Below are 9112 nucleotides of genomic sequence, written 5' to 3' on the forward strand. Positions count from 1 at the left end.
TATTTTGGAGACATTTTATATGGCATTTTGGATACATTTTACCCATGTATGTATACATTATTTCATAGATGTGTTATTTTATGTATAGATGTACATATTATGTTCATGTTGAATGTATACGTATGTTTTCAATATTTAATCAATAAATTTAATGCATTTATTTAATAATATAACTCAAGAGTATTAGAACTTAATGTCTTATGTATGTACACATGTTAAATTGATCTTTAATGTCTTAATGTTTTATGTTTATGTACATGTGTTATTCAAGTTTATGTATATGTGTTATTCAGATTGATATATATATTTCAATAAATTTAATACATAAATTCAATATATATTTTGAAATAAATTTAATACATAAATTCAATATATTTATGTATATTTTATTCCATAGATGTATGTAACTATGTTCATGTGTTAAATGTACATACATATATGTTTTCAATATTTATGTAAATATGTATATGTAATTGTTTTTAATGCCTTAATCTAAGTATAATTAACTATATTAAATAATGACATGTCCTAAGGGCAACATATACATGTACATGTGTAACATATAAAGAGTATAACATAGAATATAACATATAAATGTAAGAACATATAACTTAGAATTTATAAATCTAGAGTATAACATAGAATATAACATGAATACATTTATTAACAATCATATGTATCTTGAAAACATAAACAATGTATATAAATTTATCCAAAACATGTGTCTAATTTCACATATCCAAGATAAATGATCCCCTATATACAAATTTATAAAACAAATATTCTGTGAATGTTAAATGTGAAAGTATAATCTAGCTATATAGACATAGCTGAGCTAAAGCTCCATAATAAGTACATAGGTAAACTAGAGCTCCACAAACAATGTATTGTTAGGATCCTCTCTAGTTTTTATTATCTCTAGAATTTTTTCATGTTCTTCAATAGACAGTTTCCACTTTTGATTTCCACGACGTCCTCTTCTTTGTATTGCTTCAAATTGTAACTTTGTTGCTATAACATGGTTACTTTAATGTAAAACTTTTTCTCTAAGCTTGTATTCAATAAATTCAATGCCACTATCAATTACCCTTGTTTGTTGATAATATGTTCCTTCAATAACAACTGATCCAATTGGATATGATTGTCCATCAACATCTATAGTTCCTTCTAGCAACTTGTGTTTTTCTTTTGTGCATCTTAAAAGATAATAGTCCACATTTTCCACATTATCTGGTAAGGCTTGAACTGCAAAAATATCTCCTACATGTACATATAAAAATATAGATAAATATAAATTAATTTTAAAATGAATATGCATGCATATTAATTTATATATATGTACTATAATATATACACACAAACTTGCCATAAGTAAATAAAAAATGTTCTCATAATCAGTTGAATATACAGGATCATGAATGTCAATGTCAATGTTAGCATCTTCAAAAGGAGGCTTCTAACTATCTCTTTCAAATCCCAATGTGAAACATATCCATTCACAATATTTTCACATGCACTCACCGGATTGTCCTTAATGCAGTCATCACAAAAACATGTTTTCTCTCTTACTTTAATTACTAGAGGTTTATGGTTTCCTGTAGTCATCACTTGATGTAAACTTCTAATACCAGGGATTGTTTGACAATTGTAAGGATTAGATCGATCTATATCTATTACAAATACATAAAAATAATTGTCATATTTCAAAATATTTATATCTAATATAAAACTGAACAATTTGAAAAATACATTTAAAAATAAATATAACTTAGAACTCACCTTTCACTTCCCAAAAGTAACGCTTATTCTATTTAGTATCTCGAGTAGCGAAATGAACTTTGCACCATTCAACAATTTGATTTGCACTCTCTATCCTATTCCCTGTATGCACATACAATATGCATATATATATATATATATATATATATATATATATATATATATATATATATATAATTTAAAAGTATATATGCTACTAGTATTAAACATGCAAATTAAATGCATATATTTACCTGCAAGTTCATGTTGTTGAAGCACACGCTTTATACATGCTCCTGCTCCATCATGCTCCCCTTTTCTGTGTCCACTTTCAAAGAAATTCCATAAAAACCTAACATTGGTTCTAGCATGTTGCATTGCTAACCAATTAAATGCTTTTGCATATTTGAATTGTCCTATGAACATGAAACATGATAAGTATCTACAATTATCTATGTACATGTATCAAATCGAAATATGTGTACGAATAAATATAAGTTAAAATAAAGTTAAATAAATGTGTAAGTTCATGTATACTAACCTGCACATCCATCAAACCAAATCCAGTACTCTGAAAAATTTATTCCACGATTTCTGAGATCTTTAGAGAACATTGCAAAACAATGAGCCACATAACTTCTATCATGAACTCTATCATCACTAATATAGAAATGAACCTCTTTGATGATGATGCATTCATTTTCATCCAACCTTTCTATCTGATCCACCTCGAATTGTGCATGTCTATAGGTCACTTACACAAATATTGCAACTTGTTCAAAATTAAATGATAATATTGCCCTTGAAGCTTTGTTTGAGGTGAAAATGTATAATTCTCAGAAAAATCTACAACTAAAAGTATACAACCAGGTGGAAAACAATTTTTGAAATCACGAAATTATTTAGCTTTCCATCGTGCACCATGACAATGTTGGATATGTGGATATATCAATGGATGAAACTTGGTCATAAACTCATCATAACGCAATTCACTCTCCTTCAATACAATTTTTTTGGATTCATCTCTTGTCTTATTTTGGTATGTCTCATACTCATATCTCATCCATGAGACTGGTGTGGATTCATTAATATTCTCAATTTGCATTTCAAAAAATTTGCGTAAATCTTTGCAATCTTTACACTAATTTTTGATGCATTGCACTTTGAACTCATCTGAATCTTCTAATTTATCACATAATATGGACTTCACAAATTGTGTTGTACTGCTAGGGATGACCAAATTAGGATCAAGTACTGCCATAACTTTTTTATATGATTGCAAGTGTAGACCAAATTCAACATGATTTTGACAACAAAAAGTTTCACGCATCTTATTTATGTGTACAAAGGAAGGATTCAAACTCTCAAACATTCTCTGACATATTTTGGCATTTGAAAATTCTTGCTTGAATGTTTGAAATAATTCACTTTGAGTTATATCTATGAAATGTTTTGGATATTCAATTTTGGCCCCTATCTCTTGATCTTTAATTTGTATAGTATCATGCCTGTTGGAAGAAACACGAGAATGTGTGGTCTAAAATTCAATAACTTGTCTTTTCACATCTTTAAAAATTATGTCTTTTCGAGGAACTCTACAAATATTCACCCAGTTATTCTCAATGTTATCATCTAGTATATTTCTCCTCTTGATGTATCTCTGAATAGTTCTTTTGGATATATATAGTACATCAAAAATTGCATGTACCTATTTTCTATGTGTTAATTTTCTACTAGATATAGTAGTCATCAATGCTCTACTTGCAGTACTCAAATCACCTCCTCAAGTTGTGTTGTCAATTTTGTTATAAGCATTTTGCAAGTTTTCAACTATTGTTTTATTAATATTATGCACATGGTTTTTCTTATTATCAACACCCAACAACTCTAAAATAGGTCTCATATATTTTTTCCTAAATAACTTGACAAATAATTGTGCCTGTCCAAATATACTTTTATCTTTGAAATATTCATCCCATATGTTCTGACAATGCTTTCTAATAGTGTTATCATTTATCAAATCTTTAGATGGAATTTTGTTAAAAAGTAGTTCCTCATCGAAATCCATCAAATTTGTTATGCCTTCTAATTTGTTTATATCAGTAGAACTACCAATTTCTTCCTCTTCATTACTTTCATTCTCTTCATGAACCTCATCTTGTTCAGGAATTTTAGTAGGTTGGTTTTGGTTACGTTTAGTATGACCTTTCATTTTGTCATCTCCTTTCCTATCAATTTCCTTGATCTTTTCCTTTTACTGCCCATTGAATACTTTTATCTATAGAAAAAAAATTTAAAAATTAGATTTTGAATACTAAATACTAGTTAATGCTTCAATTTAGAATACATAAAAATAAAAATAAGTGGATAGGAAAAAACATCTTACAAATATTTGATCCTTTATGATTCTGAGGATTTCTGCAAAATAATTGCTGAAAATGACTTCAAAAATCGTCGTCTTCCGAAAATGCTCTTCTATTTTTCATTATTTTCTATATTTATTAAAATAAAGAAAACACAAATGTTGTTCGTTACATGAAACCATTTGAGATTAAGTTATTTTATACTTGAAATTGTCAAACTAATCGCTAACGGTTAATTGGGCCGACAGGGGTTCTGGCCAAAATAGTTTCGACAGAAATACTTTTGGCCGAAACAGTTTCAGCCGAAAGTGTTTCGGCCGAAACTACCTATGTGGCATCCTAGGTGGCAGCCACACAAGCAAAAAATAAGAACTTCTGCAAACTTCTCACTTTGAAGGCCAATTTGACCTATTAAATTGAATTTTTTTAAAAACTAAAAATATATTTTTGTAGGTCTCGGAGTCAACATTACGATCATATAATTTTATTATTATTATGATTATGGATAATATGTTATAATTTGAAAATATTACAAGTAGGTATTTTAAGATTCAGGAAGTTCTCTATTCAAAAATAAGAAAAAAATAGTAAATCATGTCCAAAAATTATTATTTTTAATGTTGTACTAGAGGAGAGAGTCTTCTTCAAGAATATGTAATTTTTTTTAAAAAATATGTATATTTGATAGGAAAAGTTTGATGGGAGAAAAAAACTGGCAATTTCTGATAACTTTGACTTTGACCAGTTATAATTTGAAAAATATTAGCCAAATTTCAATTTTTCTTTTTTGGTGCACTAGGTATATATGTCGACTCTAACATATTCAAAAATTAGACCACAATATGAACATTTGCATATATTTGTTTGACAGGAAAAAAACTCTATATTTTCAACATTTTAAAAAAATTTAAAAATAGACTTTAAAAATTAAAAAATAAATAAAATTTTCCCTCAATTTAAAAAATAATAATTATAGACATAAACTTCATCTAATTTTACACATTTCATTAGTTTACATCATCTTCAAATTCTAAGCACAAATGCCACTTTTATGTCGTTAAAGTTGAAGACTTTAAATTCTGATATCACTTCTCCTTTATAAAAGGTAACACATATTTGTGCTTTTACCAGTATAGCATGAAATTTAGGAGGTTCCTCTACATCATTGTTGATCAATTGAACTCACTGCTAAAGAGCTCGCTACCATTTTAACTCACTAGGGTTTGCAAAATGTGAAACAATGTAACTTGACACAAGTGAAACACATCTCAATTCGATGGAAATTGTCAAGTAGTAGTTGAATCTTGTTTGTAGTTGTTGTAATCCTCTTTCACAAATTGCCTTCGTGCTCTTCGATCATCTGGTAAATGCACATGACTCAAAAATTGACTATATAACCTTAAAAAACCTTTTATTTAATGCATAGTGCTTACAAAGTTGTAAGCTCAGTTTCCATAGGATTTTCAATGTGCTCGGTCAACATAGCTAACTTGGAAACCACTATGATTCCTCCAATACTCGACAGTTACTACAAAATATATCATAACAATAGAATATTTCTTTCTTCTAATCACTTCATTTCTTCTTAATTTATGTTGATAAATCTTTTCATTCCTCAAATGCTTGGAATAGATGCAAGATATACCATTTCATATATTAGTTCCATACATACCTTTGATTGCCTATAAGTTGTGGGTGATGTAATCACCTGATCCATTCAATAAAGTGACCTCATCTTGGCTAGATGTGTTGCAATCTTCCTTCTTTCTCCATGTCTTGTTCATTTGCATCTTTGTCTTTTCAACATCTACCTTTCCTTTACCTTTGTTGAATTCATTGCTCATTGTAGGCAACCGAGTTGGGCAGTTTATGCTTACATGACCGACCTTAAGAAAACTAAAACATACAATCTCTCCATTTAACTACTTTTTGTAATTGTCTCTAAAGTGAGTCCTTATGCAATTTACAACAACATGACCATATTCTCCATAATAATGATATTTGTACCTTGTGTTGTAATTCGAATTGTAAGAATTTCCATGATGATGTACCTTTGTTTGCTTGTTTGATGTCCACTTAGATTTAGATCTACATTCCTATGCTTTGTGTCCATACTTCTAACAGTTGTAACAATATCCTTCAAATTTATGAGTGTTGATGGTCTTAGTCCTACATTCATGTGCCTGGTGTCCTTGCTTCTTGCGGTTATAACAGTGTCCTCTATTTTTATGCTTAGGGTTATGATTGCCAATGTTGCTCCTACAGATATTTGTTGTATGACCTAATTTACCACAATGATTTCAAGTGGCTTTGTTGGTCTTTCCCTTATTATTCCTTTGTTCACCACTTTTAGATGATTCTCCTTCCTTAGGGGTAGAATATCATAATCCAACAGTATCATCATTTGTTCTTGGTGTGTTCATCAGTTTTTCAAAGTACTTTATTGCTTCACTAGGTTTATTGAACCTTTCAATAAATTCCTTTTCTACTTGTAGTAGGTCATTCTTTGATTTCATAGTTGCAATCTCAATGTCTTTCCTGTTCAGTTCTTGATTTGCAATCATCAATTGATTCATTGTGTCCAGTTGCATGTTTGCCAGTTTTTGCACATCTGATGTTTTCTCCTCAAGTCTGTTTGCTAGTATTCTTTTGTCTTCTTCAATCATGACTTTATCTTCTTCAACTTTCTTTTTCAGTTCAGTTACATCACATAACATTACTGATTGAGTTTCTTATTCCCTTTTTAGATTCCTAACTTCTTCATTTAGGGCACTATTTTTTCCATCAAATCTGCAATTGTTGCATCAAATTCTTTGGAGTCCTTGGAGTCCTTGTCTTCAAATAATCTTGTAGTGTCTTATTCTTGATATTGAGTGCCATTTTGTTGAATGGCTAGATCGTTTCTTCTCTTCAACAATTGTTGAAATTCATCTCCCGCTTCCTTCAATTGATGTAGGGCAAATTGTATTTCAATCTCCTAGTTCTTAATTTTCTTTCCCAATTTGTAGACTTCCATCTTCAAGATCTTTCCTCTCAAGTTCTCAAGATTTTCTTTCTAGAGAACAAGGCTCTAATACCAATTGTTGGAAATATAAATGAGAAAGTAAGTTTTTTTTTTTTTGGGGGGGGGGGGGCAAGGGCGGGGTGAATCAACACTTCAAAATTTTAACCATAAAACATTTCACCATCATCCATCTTATAATTTAGCATATAAATTGAAATATGTAACATGCGTCACATCCATAGCATAATGTAAATCAACACATAACACATTGAAATATTTTGGATGCCCTGAAACCCTCCAATGAGAAGGTAAAATTAGAGTGGAGATGACACCCACAAATTTTCACTACTGCAATAATAAAGTGTGGCCAACTATGGCTACAAAGTTTTGATCATAATATATGATCTACCTTGTGAGAGGTCTACACTGTTAAAGGCTTACAAATACTGTTAGGCCTCACCTTGACTAAAGGATTTAAACTCATAATTAAGTAAGCACTCAGTTAGGAGATTTACAAAAATCTGTTAGGACTACTCTGTTAAGAGATTTAACCTGTATCACTTGTCAAAATGATTTAGTACATGATCCTTTGGTTAGCATCCTTCTACTAGATATCAGATCTCCTCTTTCTTAATTGTATCTTGATCCTCCTGATCAAATGTATCTTCTCTGACCTTTCACTACTTGTCTTCACAACTGGTTCTTTTCTCATCAACTAGTTCTACAATGCTTAACCTTCACTTAAGCATATTCTCCATCATGAATACCTTCCTTCACATTCCTTTTGCGTTTACACAACTCCCCCTTAGGGTCTGCCTCTTTAAATAGCCGTCATAGAGATGATCTTAGGTAATAATCAATGGCATTGGTTGCTTGCTATTGTCGCTTAATGCTTCCCTTTTTTTGATTGGCTGCATGGATTGCATAGGGATGTGTGATATGAATCCATCCTTATCTCTTGATATCAAAAATTTGAGATTATGTCGACCAAAAATGGTTTACATAAAGGGTATGTGCAAGATCATGGTGTACCAAACTATGGCCTTAAGTGGCAGTGAAAAATCAGCAAATCAGGTTTATGTCAACTTGACACATAATATTGAAGTGGTTATGGACTTTATATCAAAAAGTTGTAAGAAAATAATTTGTAGAAAATTGAATGTAGTTTCTAAACTACTAGGCCTTATCAGGAGAAAAAAATAATTGATTGGTCAAAAGTTTGAATTTTAATGCAGTACTAAGAAAATTTCAGGGCGAAAATACAAAGTAGGTGTATGTCTGACCACCTTAATCAAAATCAAATCATAATATTTTTTTAATATAATTATAGATATGAAAACTAGGCTCATGCCCAGATGTGACGCATATTTTTTGATATTTTTATTCCAAATAAATAATTAAATATGAATTTTCTACCAAAACTTTTTCGGATTAAAAAAAGTCCTGTGTCTGACCACCCTAACTAATAGAAAATTTGATCAAATTTTTCTTTTTTTGTTTTTTTCTTATACTAGGCGAAGTATAGAATGTGACGCAACTTTTAGATTTAAAAAATGTTATACCGTTTGAGAGTTATAGCTATTTTTCATTCAGTATGTCAATCAGCACTTTACAATAATCTTCATTGATAATTAACTAATAAATACTTATCGAACTCAAAATTTGACAGAAATTATATTCATGGAATCTAGAGAGCGATATTAAAAAACCCATTTCGTTTTATTCAATTTCGATCAAAATAACATTGTCAGACGGCTACCTGAAGTCTGAGTATCACTAAAACTCTCTATAAACACGTCTTTGGGGTTGACCGGGCAGGCTTGGTAAATTCCAAGCCTGATCGGATATCCGATTTGACATCGGATATCCGATATGGCTCGGTAGTCAAATTCCAAAAATCTTCAAATTTTGGAGAGAAATTCGATTTAAACGTTCTAGTTTTTTATTTTTAAATTATTTCACTTATATTAATATGTAAAGGCATATT

This window comes from Cupressus sempervirens, chromosome 11 (genome assembly GCF_028749045.1).
Source record: "Cupressus sempervirens isolate cs-2001-9-10 chromosome 11, ASM2874904v1, whole genome shotgun sequence".
Taxonomy (NCBI): domain Eukaryota; kingdom Viridiplantae; phylum Streptophyta; class Pinopsida; order Cupressales; family Cupressaceae; genus Cupressus; species Cupressus sempervirens.